The following is a 12658-nucleotide window of genomic DNA, read 5'->3' as shown; positions in this document are numbered from 1 at the left end:
CGTAGACCGCATGTTTTGCTTGCGTAGACCGCATGTTTATAATCAATTCCATTACTTACGTAGACCGCATGTTTTGCTTGCGTAGACCGCATGTTTGTTCAAATCCATTACTTGCGTAGACCGCATGTTTTGCTTGCGTAGACCACATGTTTATAATCAATTCCATTACTTGCGTAGACCGCATGTTTTGCTTGCGTAGACCGCATGTTTGTTCAAATTCACTACTTGCGTAGACTGCATGTTTTGCTTGCGTAGACCGCATGTTTGTTCAAATCCATTACTTGCGTAGACCGCATGTTTTGCTTGCGTAGACCGCATGTTTATAATCTATTCCATTACTTGCGTAGACCGCATGTTTTGCTTGCGTAGACCGCATGTTTGTTCAATTTCATTACTTGCGTAGACTGCATGTTTTGCTTGCGTAGACCGCATGTTTGTTCAAATTCATTACTTGCATAGACCGCATGTTTTGCTTGCGTAGACCGCATGTTTTGCTTGCGCAGACCGTAATGCTTTCCTTGCGTAGACCGCATGTTTCCCTTGCGTAGACCGCGTGTTTTGCTTGCGTAGACCGCATGTTCGTAATCAACTTCATTACTTGCGCAGACCGCATGTCTTGCTTGCTTAGACCGCATATTTGCATTCAATTTCATTACTTGCGTAGACCGCATGTTTTCCTTGCGTAGACCGCATATTTGTAATCAATTCCATTACTTGCGTAGACCGCATGCATATGTTCGATGTCATTGTTTGCGTAGACCGCATGCTTATGATCAACTTCGTTGCCTGCGTAGACCGCGTGCTCCACTTACATGTCTGTGCCTTCACAGCATTGTTATGCTTCCCACTTGCTTTGCGTTGTCACGCGTTTTCAAATACATTAATAGGCATGTTGTTAATCACATTGTACCTGTTAAGTTGTTTTCTTTGCAGGCACGATATTGTATGTACGGTTCATTTAAGGCTAGTGCAACCAGACGAGCCGCACAGGTATTGTACGGTCTAGGAGACCTTAAATCCTTGGAAGGTGCAAGACCTTTAGCGGCGCATTAATGTGCACAGTTCGTTTGCATTGTCATGCATATCTTAAGCCGCACGTTGTTGCGCATTTCAAGTTCACTTGCATTGTTATGCATCTATCAAGAATATTGTACGGTCTAGGAGACCTTAAATGCTTGGAAGGTGCAAGACCTTTAGCGGCGCATTAATGTGCACAGTTCATTTGCATTGTCATGCATATCTTAAGCCGCACGTTGTTGCGCATTTCAAGTTCACTTGCATTGTTATGCATCTATCGAGAATATTGTACGGTCTAGGAGACCTTAAATCCTTGGAGGGTCCAAGACCTTTGGCGCATTGATGTGCACAGTTCGCTTGCATTGTCATGCATATCTTAAGCCGCACGTTGTTGCGCATCTCAAGCTCACGTGCATCTCAAAAGCCGCGCGTTGTCGCGCACTTCAAAATCATGCATCATTATGCATTTGCATCTCAAAAAAAAAAAAAACAAAACAAAAAAAATATATAGTTGCATTGTCATGCATCATTGTAAATAGTTGCATTGTTATGCATCATTGTAATATAGTAGATATTGCATTGTAATTTGCATGCATTCACTGCATCACTTCCGCCTATGGCTCGCGCCTTTCCATGATTGAGCTTGGTCTGGTATGTGCCCATACTTTTCACGTTGAAACATAGTTCAGTAGACCGTTCTATGTTAGACACGGCTTGTATGTGTACATGCCTTTCCTAGGCAATATTTGGTTTGGCCCGCAGGCCATATCCATTGTATTGCATTTCCATTCCATTGCATATTTGTAGATATTGCGTTGTAGCTTGCATGCATTCATTGCATCACCTTCCATTTATGGCTTGCGCCTTTCCATGTTGAGCTTGGTCTGGTATGTGCCCATACTTCTCGTGTCGAAGCATAGTTCAGTGGACCGTTCTATGTTAGACCTGGCTTGTATGTGTACATGCCTTGCCTAGGCAAGATTTGGTTTGGCCCGCGTGCCATATCCATTCCCATCTCCCCAGCATATGCATATATATATTGAATTGTAGTGTAATTGTTTCATCCGGCATTAGGATCATTGTCCTTTCTTCAGCGGGTCGTTTCCCCACTTGTGTCAATCCCCCCCCAATACTTGTTCATGCGTCCGTCTACATTACTCATAGTTCAGTGGACCGTCCTATGGTAGACGGACTTGTTACCTCCATCAATCTATTTGACATAGGTGTGGTTTCGAACCGCTCATGATTGGATCATGATTCAATTGCTTTGCATATGGTTCGCATTGTTTCAATTACATTGCATCTCCATTTGCATTGTTTATACATTGTTTTGTATATATTGCATATAATTTTGCATCTATTTTTGCATTGTCATGCATGTTGCTAATCACATCGTACCTGTTGAGTTGTTTTCTTTGCAGGCACGATATTGTATGTACGGTTCATTTTGAGGCTGGTGCAACCAGACGAGTCGTACAGGTATTATATCCTCCGAGTGAGACGTATCGAGAATTCCATAATTCTCTTACATCCTTTCTGCATTGTAGTGTAGTTTGGTGTATGCTAGCTTAAAATTGTCGCGTGTATGCTTCGTTGCAGCTTTTCTTTGCATGATCAAAAGTTCTGTTTGTCTCTGTGCATTGTCTTGCATTTTACCCCGGCCTTCGGGCGCATATCTTGTTTGTCTTGCATGTTTGTCTGAGTCTTCGGCCTTGTCAAAAATGGGTCGTCTCTGGGCTTTGACATTCACTCCCGTCATTGTTATGACTTTCGAGTTCTGTCAAAGAGGTGCAACTGTAGACACCCCATTTTTGACCGTCCTCAAGACTTGGACGTCACCATTTGAACAACTGGTGATCATCCATGTTTGTGTTCGTTTGGAGTTCCCGGAGGTCTTGGCTACGCGCCTTGCCTCAGGATCTTCGAACTCGACTGTTTAGTGTCTGGTTTTGCACCAAACACTTGTGTTTTGCCTTGGAGGGGCAGGGAATGCCTTGTGAGGCATCCTCACACATCACCGGCCATAGCCGAAGGCCACCGGCTGGTGTTTTGTTGCCATCGGCAATGTATATTGCCGGTCGGCATTCTTTGTTGCCGGTCGGCAGTCCATTTTGTCAAAATGGCAATTTTGAGCAGCCGACTACTATTCATCTGCTTTTGCAGATATTTTAATACAGTTGGCTTGCATTTTGTTCCCCTCCATACACGTGTATGGAGGGATGGCTCCCTTGTTAGCTTCTTGAGTAAGCTTTACAAGATTGGCTTCTCTATAAGAGGAGCCCTCCTCTCTTGGCTAGAGGGTTAGACATTTTAGAGAGAAAAACATTGTGAGGGCTCTGGTTTTAGGTTTAGGGTTTCATACATATCCTATCTCTATATCTCTCTCTTGTGTGTGTATAAGTGTGTTTGTGTCTTACTATTGCACACAAACACATAGTGTTACACCTTTTCTTGGTTCTTGAAGGGCCAGAGGTTTGTTCTTGGAACTTTGGAGCTGTTTTGAGCTCAAGGAAGGGGCTGGTCCACCATTTGTGAAAGAGGTCTTCAGGGGTAACAATCTTACCCCTTTTTACCCCATTTTTGCATTGTATTTTTGCCTACCTAGAAATTGTTTTTGTGTTTATTATATAACATAAAAAAGTTCTATTTTTAGGCCCTCTAAATAGTTTGTTTAGAGTGTTTTGTGGTTTGGAGGTGTTTGACCCCTCTTAAGCCTTGAGGGGGCTCCATTTTGTGCTATTTTGAGTGAGCTCCGGGACTTTGGTGTTTGGGACTCCTCAACACTGAAATCTTGTGGGATTTCAGTGGTAAGGATGGTGCCTTGAAGTCCCAAAAAGGGGAGGGCCACCCCCTCTCCTTGTTGTCCTTGAAAAGGGCCATTTTTGCCTCTTGAGGGAGCACCTAGCTTAGGTTCTTGTTGACCGTGTCTTAGCTGATTTTTGTGCTTATTATGTCATAATATGCCTCTGTTTTTAGTTGGTTTTGGTACACCATGCTTGCTTAGCATACATGCCTTGTAATGCCACTTTGTTGCCTTAACTTGCCTTAGGTTGTAAACCATTGTTCTAGCATGTTTTAGGCTTGGCTTTGTGAACCTTTTTTGTTTATTTTTTCATGTTTGAGGTCTATCCTTAGTCATTTTGGTCGGCCATGACATGTTTAGTATAGCCCCTTTGCATTTTTGGCTTGTTGGCCTTAAGTGTGTGAGTGTGTAGCATGCATTACTTGCTTTATTTTAATGGTTTGGCACCATTTATAGCATCATTTTAGTCCCCTTAGCATGCTTGTATGCTTGCCTTGGATGCCTCTTTGATGCCTTATGAGCTTGTGTGGTATGCTCTTTGAAAGTGCATTTGTGCATACTTTTGAATTCAAGCCATTTAGATGCCATCTAAGTGGTCTTTTGGGCTTTGTTTTATGTGCTAAAACTCTGTTTTTGGTCATTTCAGTCTTACCATGTGTGGTCATATCAAGTGTAGTTCAATACTTCATTAGCTTGCCTTGAATGCTTGGGCCATTTGTTGCATGTTTAGTCTATCTTGTTTGCTTGGTTTGGCACCGTGTTGTTGCATGATTTTCAGAGCTTAATGCATGCCCCATGTCCATGATTATTCCCTTTTAAGTGTTCTTAAAAGATGCCCTTTGATGCTTAAGTGTTTAGGCCTTAACGTGTGCATGTGTGTATGTGCGTTTGGTCCCATCTTCTTAAGCTTTGGCCACTGTTTTGGACCTAACTTAGAGCTGTCCAATTAGTGTAAGCCCATCCCTTGCATGCCATTCAAATGCTATTACAGTATCTCATGTTTGCATGCTTTGGTTGCATGTGTCGCATGCTTCGAAATCATTTACATTTGGCATGCATTCCCTTGGTCAAACTACTAGCATGTTGAATGATTAGATTACATATTGCATGCTCTAAGTAGTTTGCATAGTTGTGGCATGCTTGTTTGCCTTGTTGCTTAGGTTGTGTACCTAATGTGCATTTCATGTTTGCATGCTCCCATTTATGCCATGTTGCATGTTAGTTAACGTGTTTAGGTTGCATTGAACATGCATGCCTTGTCCCTTGATTTAGTGATGGGGATTGGGCCCTTATGTGTTTGCGTGCATTACATTTGAAATCAAAGTGCACACTTGATTCTTTGGGCCATCACGCATTGAAGTGCGCGATTGATGGTCTGAGAACCAAGGAGCATGTCCCTTTGACTCACTCACATGATAAGGGACATGATTGGTGCATACATTGCTTGAATTGTATTGCCATGCTATGCCTTGCCCTCTGCTGCTGTCAATTGCAGATTCTGCAGGAACTTTCTGCCGACCGGCAGTGTTCAGTGCCGACCGGCAATCCTTCCTGGGCCGATAGCTTCATCAACAACCGATGATCACATACCACTGCCGGTGGCTATTCTACTCAGCCAGTGGTGTCTCCCAATGTCCAGGGAAGCAATTCTGAGACTTTGGAAGTCTTCAAAAAGGAAGAGCAAGGAAAACAGAGGTAGCTTGCGCATGACAGTGTACTTCCGAGCAAGACCAGAACACGCGCGCATCGGAGCCTCTTCCCGAGCCCCGATTTTATTGCTTTCCTTATGCTTAGTTAATTTGTTAATTAATTAGGTGGCCTGTAATATTTAATTAGCTTGTAGGTTAATTATCTGTAATATTTTTTTGGTCCCTCCGAGCGAGGGCGAATTTGTAATAAGTGTGGGTGAGTGTGTGCATGTCTTCCAACCCCCACTTCTTTCTCCCTTTTACTTACCTGCTTTGATGGTTAGTAATAGGTCATGTTTAATTTAGCATACCTTATGCTCTGCATGCGTGCATCATTCATCAGTATTGCATGCACCGGGCTCGCGCGCATCATGCTAACTGCATTAGCATTCCAAATCTAACTTGAATACATGCTACTTGTGCATTTTCACATGTCATTCATAGAATAGCCGAGCCTACTCTAGTGACATTCCGCATGTGTTGCATTAGACATTTAAACATGAACTAGGATCATGCATATGATTACTAACTAGTTTTTGTTTTGGCGCGGAGTACGATTTAAGTATTTATGCTTTACCATCCTTGCATGCGTGTGAGCGTTGCCATAATTGCATGATTACCATGAGGCTAGCTGCTTATGTGATATAACTGCTTGAATGCCTGTGGGTGAAGGTTGGATTGCCTGAGTTGGAATAACTCATTGAAATCCGTGTTTTAGCCTACTTGCGAGTAGCAAATTCCAAAACATTTTCTAAAACAAACGGATAAGAAATGCTTATTCCCAAATTAGGCAATCTAGTCTATACTTGTTTGCTGTGCGCATAACATAGTAATTCAAGGCTAACCGGAATAAGAACACATAACGTTTTCAAAAATGGATATCACGGTCAGTAGAGGCCGATCTTCGGATCGGGCGAGAGGGGGTGCTCATAGCTGGCCTTCCCCAATCGTACCCTAGCTCCCGAGGCGAGGCAACTTTGGTGATGACGGACACGTGGCCTTTGGCACTGAGTCAGGGTTTCCTAAATCCCCCCATAAAAAAATATTTAGGTGGCGACTCTGTATCAGGCAAAGCAGTCCATGTTTGGCACTTCTTTTCAAAAATCTGTTTCTCAAAACGATTTGCCAGATTTGGACTCTTTGGTTCAAATCAAGAACCGTGACACAAATCGAGTCCGAACTGTAGCGAGGGCCCCACGCGGGCGCGTGCTACAGTTGTGCATCTCAAGAGTAAATTTTGTGTTGGTCAAGCCGTGGCCATTTGTAAAAATAATTTTTGAGAATTTTTATTGAAGTTGACTAATTCTCTCGAAAATTATTCAATTTTTAAAAAACTGGACCAGATCTTGGACTCAAAAAAGGAAAATTTTCAGTGCTCATAACCTAACTTGCATGATTTTAAAATAGAAAATCGAACAAGCATGTTAATCTAACTCTCATTTTGGTCAAAATTGTTTTAGTAGAAAGCTAAAACAAAAAATGGTGAAAACGATGAACTAGGGGCATAGTTGAGTTAGGTGTTCTTTCTTTTCCCCATTGTCAACACACTTGCCAGAAAGGGCACTCTACTTGCCAGAAAGGGCACCATACTTGCCGGAAAGGGCACAACTGAAGCTAACAAGCAAAGTGCCGAAAGTTCTCACATCGTCCAAGTAGCGAGGCATCAAGGCAAGTGCGAAGCACAAACTAGAATGGATCAAGATATTCCACTCCCTCATCTGGACAGGTCTGATCTCATCCGAACTGGCCAAGGGCATCATCAATCGATGTCAACTGCAGATCTGCTGCACGTTCAACCGTATCACAACCCCTTCTGTGGGAAAGCCCACTGTTGTGAGCGGAAGAAAGAGAATCTAGCAGAATGCTAGGGGCAAGAGCCTGCAACTTCTTGCTTATCCATCAACCACATAGGGGAGGGATAAAAAATGAGAGATTGAAGAATAGAGAGGTGTGCTGAGAGAAAAAGTGAGAAAAGGGCTTTTTCAGAAAACTAGAGATTGAGTACCAGAGTGATGTGAGAATCACAAATAAGAAAGGGTGGGAAACAATACCCGAATAAACTGGCTCCTCGCGTACTGAGAGGTCTCTTGCCATTGGAATATGTTTGAGTGTCGTGTGTGTTGTTTTGTTTGTCTCGATTCTTGTTTTGAGTCGTTTCGTGTGTCAATATATGTGTTTAGGTTGTTTTACCTTTGTTTTCCATTTTTAAGTCATTTTTGTTATGGTTAGTCGTAGGCTCAATACCCGATCAAAAACTCATTCTCAATTTTAATTTTAAAAAAAAATCGTTTTGTGCTCAGAGTGTTGTGTCGTTTTCTACATACGTGCAAAACAGGATTTGTTCTTTTATAAAAGTGTAGGGTTCAACCCAGGTCATATGAGAACAGTAGAACAAGGACCTATTTGAAGCTACATAGGTTCTAGACTGCAAAGCAAAAGAAAAGAGGGAAAATTGGAAGCATCTTAGTTTGTTTCAACTTTAGAAAGTTCCGAGATTGCATTCTGTGTGTACCTCTTCAAGCCTTGTCAATGCTCCAAAGTATGAGTGTGCCTCTACCTCAAGCGCAAAATCAAGCCTGCTTCAAAGCCAGAATGGAAATCAGAAGTGCTCTCCCTGAGTACCATTCCCCGCCAGAGTTATCTTGGCTGTGTTTGCAATGAGGTCCTAGGAGACCAACAACGACGGTGGAAACTGGAGTTCGAATGGCTGATCCCTAGAACGCAACGGTTTGGAATTTTCAAGACTAAAGTCTAGTTTAAATACCTAGGGGTGTATCCTTGGCTTGAAATCTGTATGGAAGCCCCATAGGCTGAGGTAGCGGGTATGCGCCTCAATTCTGGATACTGAACCAACCTAGTCTGCCACCCCGTTAGAGAATAGGGAAAGTTGTGAATATGATCAGGAAGGAAAACAACATTTGTGGTTTCTGCATGCATAAGTTGTCCCTTCTCAGCGTTTCAGAACCTTTGTACTGTGAGTTGAAGGTAAGTGTTCGAAGAACACAAAGGGGAGATCCCCGTCAGAGTAGAGCGGTTCAACGCCACTCACCCCATGAGGTGCTTTCTAAAGTGCCGCTTTGTTTGTTTATTGCATTCCCTAAACATCATTCTCTACATGGCTTGTAACATGTATCGTATCATTGCACTTATTGCATTTATTTGCATCTTGTGTTATCTTCTATCATTTATCCTTTTACGTTGTGTAGCGTTTATGATCATTGTCCTTCGGGGCTGTCTCAGGTTGCGTCGAGTACGCACCTAAGCGGTTGTTTTCAGACCTCTTCTCACGATTTTAGTGTGGTTAGAGTGTTCTTTTCCTCACACGATTTCAGTGTGTTTGGAATTTATCTCAAGTTGCGTCGTGCACGCACCTGAGCGGTTGTTTTCAGACCTCTTCGCGCGATTTTACCGTGGTTAGAGTGTTCTTTCCTCACACAATTTCAGCGTGTTTGGAATTAATCTTAGGACGCGTGAAGCGCGTCCCGGGGTGTGTTTTATCTTAGGACGCTTGAAGCGCGGCCCTGGGTGGATTTTATCTCGAGACGTGTGGAACACGAGCCCAGGCGGTTTTTCTTGTATCTCAGGACGCGTGAAGCGCGGGCCTGGGAGGATCGTATCTCAGGACGCGTGAAGCGCGGCCCTAGGCAGGTTGTATCTCAGGATGCGTGAAGTGCGGCCCTGGGCGGGTTGTATCTCAGGACGCGTGAAGCGCGACCTTCGGTGTGTTTTATCTCGGGACACGTGAAGCGCATGCCCGAGCAGTTTTTAGACCTTTTCTCACGATTTCAGCGTGATTAGAGTATCTCGGGACGCGTGAAGCGCAAGCCTGAGCGATTTCGGGCCTCTTCTCATGATTGCTGTGTGGTTTGAGTGTTCATTTTCTCACACGATTTCGACGTGTTTGGGATTTGTTCTTCATCCTCTCATAATTTCAGCATGGTTGGAGTATGTCACCCTTTGCATCTACTATACTATCTGTTACATCGCATCTATTATCTATTGCATCACATCTGTTATGTCTATTGCATTGCATATAGAATATAGTGCATGCATGTACTGCATTGTCCATTTATCGCCTGCATCCTTTCCATGTTAAGTTTAGTCTGGCATGTGCCCATACTTTTCGCGTTAAAGCATGGTTCTGTGATTATGTGTACGCGCTTATTCCACTAAGAGAATTGTGGTCTGAGGGTGTCGGCACCTTTTCTTTGTTAGACGTGGTCTGTTTTGTGTCTATGCCATTTCTAGGCAAAATGTGGTTTGGCCGCGTGCCTTATTCACTGCATCCATTGCATCGTATTTTATTTCGTTCAGCATGTAGGATCACGATCTTTCCACAGTAGATCATTCCTCACTGATATCATCCCACTCCATTACTTGTACTCTTTTAATCTTTATGCGAAACACATAGTTCTGCCTGTGTACAAACCTATCCCACTAAGAGAATTGTGGTTTGAAGGTTTTCGGCCCCTTTTCTATGTTAAATGTAGTTTGATTTTGCATCTCCATCCCTTTATGATATTTGTGTGGTTTTGCGCTACTTGTGGTTTGATTATTCAATTACATTGCATATCATTTGCATCGTTTCATTATATTGTATATCATTTCGCATTCTGCCCCTGAACTACGTTGGTTTGATTCCTTGCATAGGGATACGTAGGCAGCCTGCGGGCGCAACCATTTGTTTCTATATCAGTATTTTGTTTGTTTGTCCAAGTCTTCGACCTTGTCAAAAATGGGACGTCTCTGGGCTTTGACATTCACTCACATCACTTCATGACTTCCGAGTTCTGTCAAAGAGGGGCAACTGTAGACACCCCATTTTTGACCGACTTTAAGACTTGGGCGCTACTGATGGCTTCCTTGGTGATGAAAGTTGTGCAGGCTACGCTATGCAAAGGCTCGGTTTCTTTGGCAAGGAGAGTGTCAAATCCAAACCTCACACCCCATTGTTGGACCAAAAAGATTTTAGATCTTAAAACCCTCTCTTTCAAAATATTTTAAAAAAGGTTTCTGCGATGCTCCGAGGCTCACATTTCGTTAAATATTGTGCTTTTCGGTAAACCGAGCAAGGACAAAGTGGAAATGAATGGAAGAGAGATGAAATATTTAGAAAATCTTTCAAAACACTTTGTTTAGGGGTTTGGAGTTGAAGAAAATTGGAGAAGAGGGAAGAAACCAAGTTGAAAAAGAAAGTGGGTATGAATCGCTAAGAGAGAGTCGAGCAGTCCTCGCTAAATCGGGCCTATCCTTTGGTATACTTGGATTTAAGCTATGAGGCCACCACCATTGGAAAGAAGACTTCTGGGGCTTCATTTTGAACTCAAGAATCGCCTAAAGACTTCCGGGAAATCTTATTTCCGGGGCTTCAATATGGACACAAGAATGACCTAAAAAGGAGTTCAAATGAAGGAGTTATGCCCGTTTGAAATTGGACCTGTAGAGCAGAATTTTCTATCGGCTACAAATGTACGGATCCGCCAAAAAAGTAGCAGATTGGCCATCACAAGTAGCAGATCGGCACCAAAGATGGCCGATCGGCCAAGAATGACCCAAACTCAGATTTTTTGAAGGTATTTTGTCCTCCAGCTGTTTCCAGGAAGCTCCAGCTGTCCCAACTTAGATATTTTCGACCAAATGCTCTTGAATTGCTATATATGAACCTATATCTCATATTTTTGGAGGGTTAGAACTTCTTGAAAAAGTTTGAGAGCTTCTCTCACTAAAAACTCCTCTCTCTCTACAATTTCCACAGCTAAATCTCTACCTCTCTCTCTAGTTTGCTCTCTCTTTTACCATTTTGTGCATAGAAGTGCATAGAAGTAGAGAAATACTTCTAGTTTGCCTAGGCATCCTTCATCAAGGTTGCATATCTATGGGTGTAGACACCCCATTTTTTACCGTCCTCAAGACTTGAACGTCACCGTTTGAACACTCGGTGATCATCCATGTTTATGTTCGTCTTAAGTTCCCGGAGGTCTCGGCCACGTGCCTTGCCTGAGGATCTCTCGACTCGACTGTTTTGGGTTTGGTTTTACACCAAACACTTGTGTTTTGCTTCTAAGGGGCAAGGAATGGCTTGTTGGCCATCCCCACACCTCACCGGCCACGGCTTGAGGCCACTGGCCTTGTTTCCTTGCCACCGGCCATTGGTGACGGCTGGTCGGCACTATTGATGGTCGGTCGGCACATTTTGTGGTCGGTCAGCCAACTTTGTTGGCCGATTAGCCACTTTTTCTGGCCGAGAGCTTTTCTTGAGGGGGTTTAAACCTTTTGAACCCCCGTTTTTGCTTCTTGAGGAAGCTTGAACCTTTGGAACCCTTGGTTTTAGCTTCTTGAGGAAGCTTGAACCTTTTGAACCCTTAGTTTTAGCTTCTTGAGAAAGCTTGAACCTTTTGAACCCTTGGTTTTAGCTTCTTGAGGAAGCTTGAACCTTTTGAATCTTTGTTCTAGCTTCTCTAAGAAGCTTGAACCCTTTGTCTACCTTCTCCAAGAAGCTTGAACCCTTTTGTCTAGCTTCTCCAAAAAGCTTGGCCCTTTTGTCTAGCTTCTCCAAGAAGCTTGGCCTTCTTGGCCCTTTTGCTCGAAGCTTCTAAAAGAAGCTTGGACCCTTCTTCCTCTATAAATAGAGAGCCTCTCCTTCCATTGCAAGGGTTCCAACACTTTTTGTCTAAGACAAAACATATATCTCTCTTGATATCTCTACATCCAAGCTTCCAAGGTGCTTAGTTCTTGGCTCCGTTACACACCACCTCCTGTCCTAACACCTCCACATCACTCTAAGGATCTTGGAGGCCATTTTCAGAGGCTAAAGGAGCTGGTTTTGGTCCAAAGAAGCTGCTGTCCCCTTTTGGCTACAAGGGTAATACTTCTCACCTTCTTTTATTCCTCATTTTTGCACACACTTTTAGCATATCTTGCATGCCATTTTGGGCTTTGTCATAAACTGAAAAGAGTCTTATTTTGAGCTCCTTTTGAAGTTTGTTTAAGACCACTTTTGTGTTTGGGGTTGTTTACCCCCTCTTAGGCCTTGTTTGGCCCCATTTTGTGCTATTTTTGGTGAACTCCGGGACCACCTTCTTTGGGCCTCCTCACCACTGAAATCTTAAGGGATTTCAGTGGTGGGGATGGTGGTTTAAGGTCCTAAGAA

This window comes from Camellia sinensis, chromosome 6 (assembly GCF_055761805.1).
Source record: "Camellia sinensis isolate YWXY chromosome 6, ASM5576180v1, whole genome shotgun sequence".
In the NCBI taxonomy this organism is placed as follows: domain Eukaryota; kingdom Viridiplantae; phylum Streptophyta; class Magnoliopsida; order Ericales; family Theaceae; genus Camellia; species Camellia sinensis.
Note: the sequence above shows the minus strand (reverse complement) of the source record.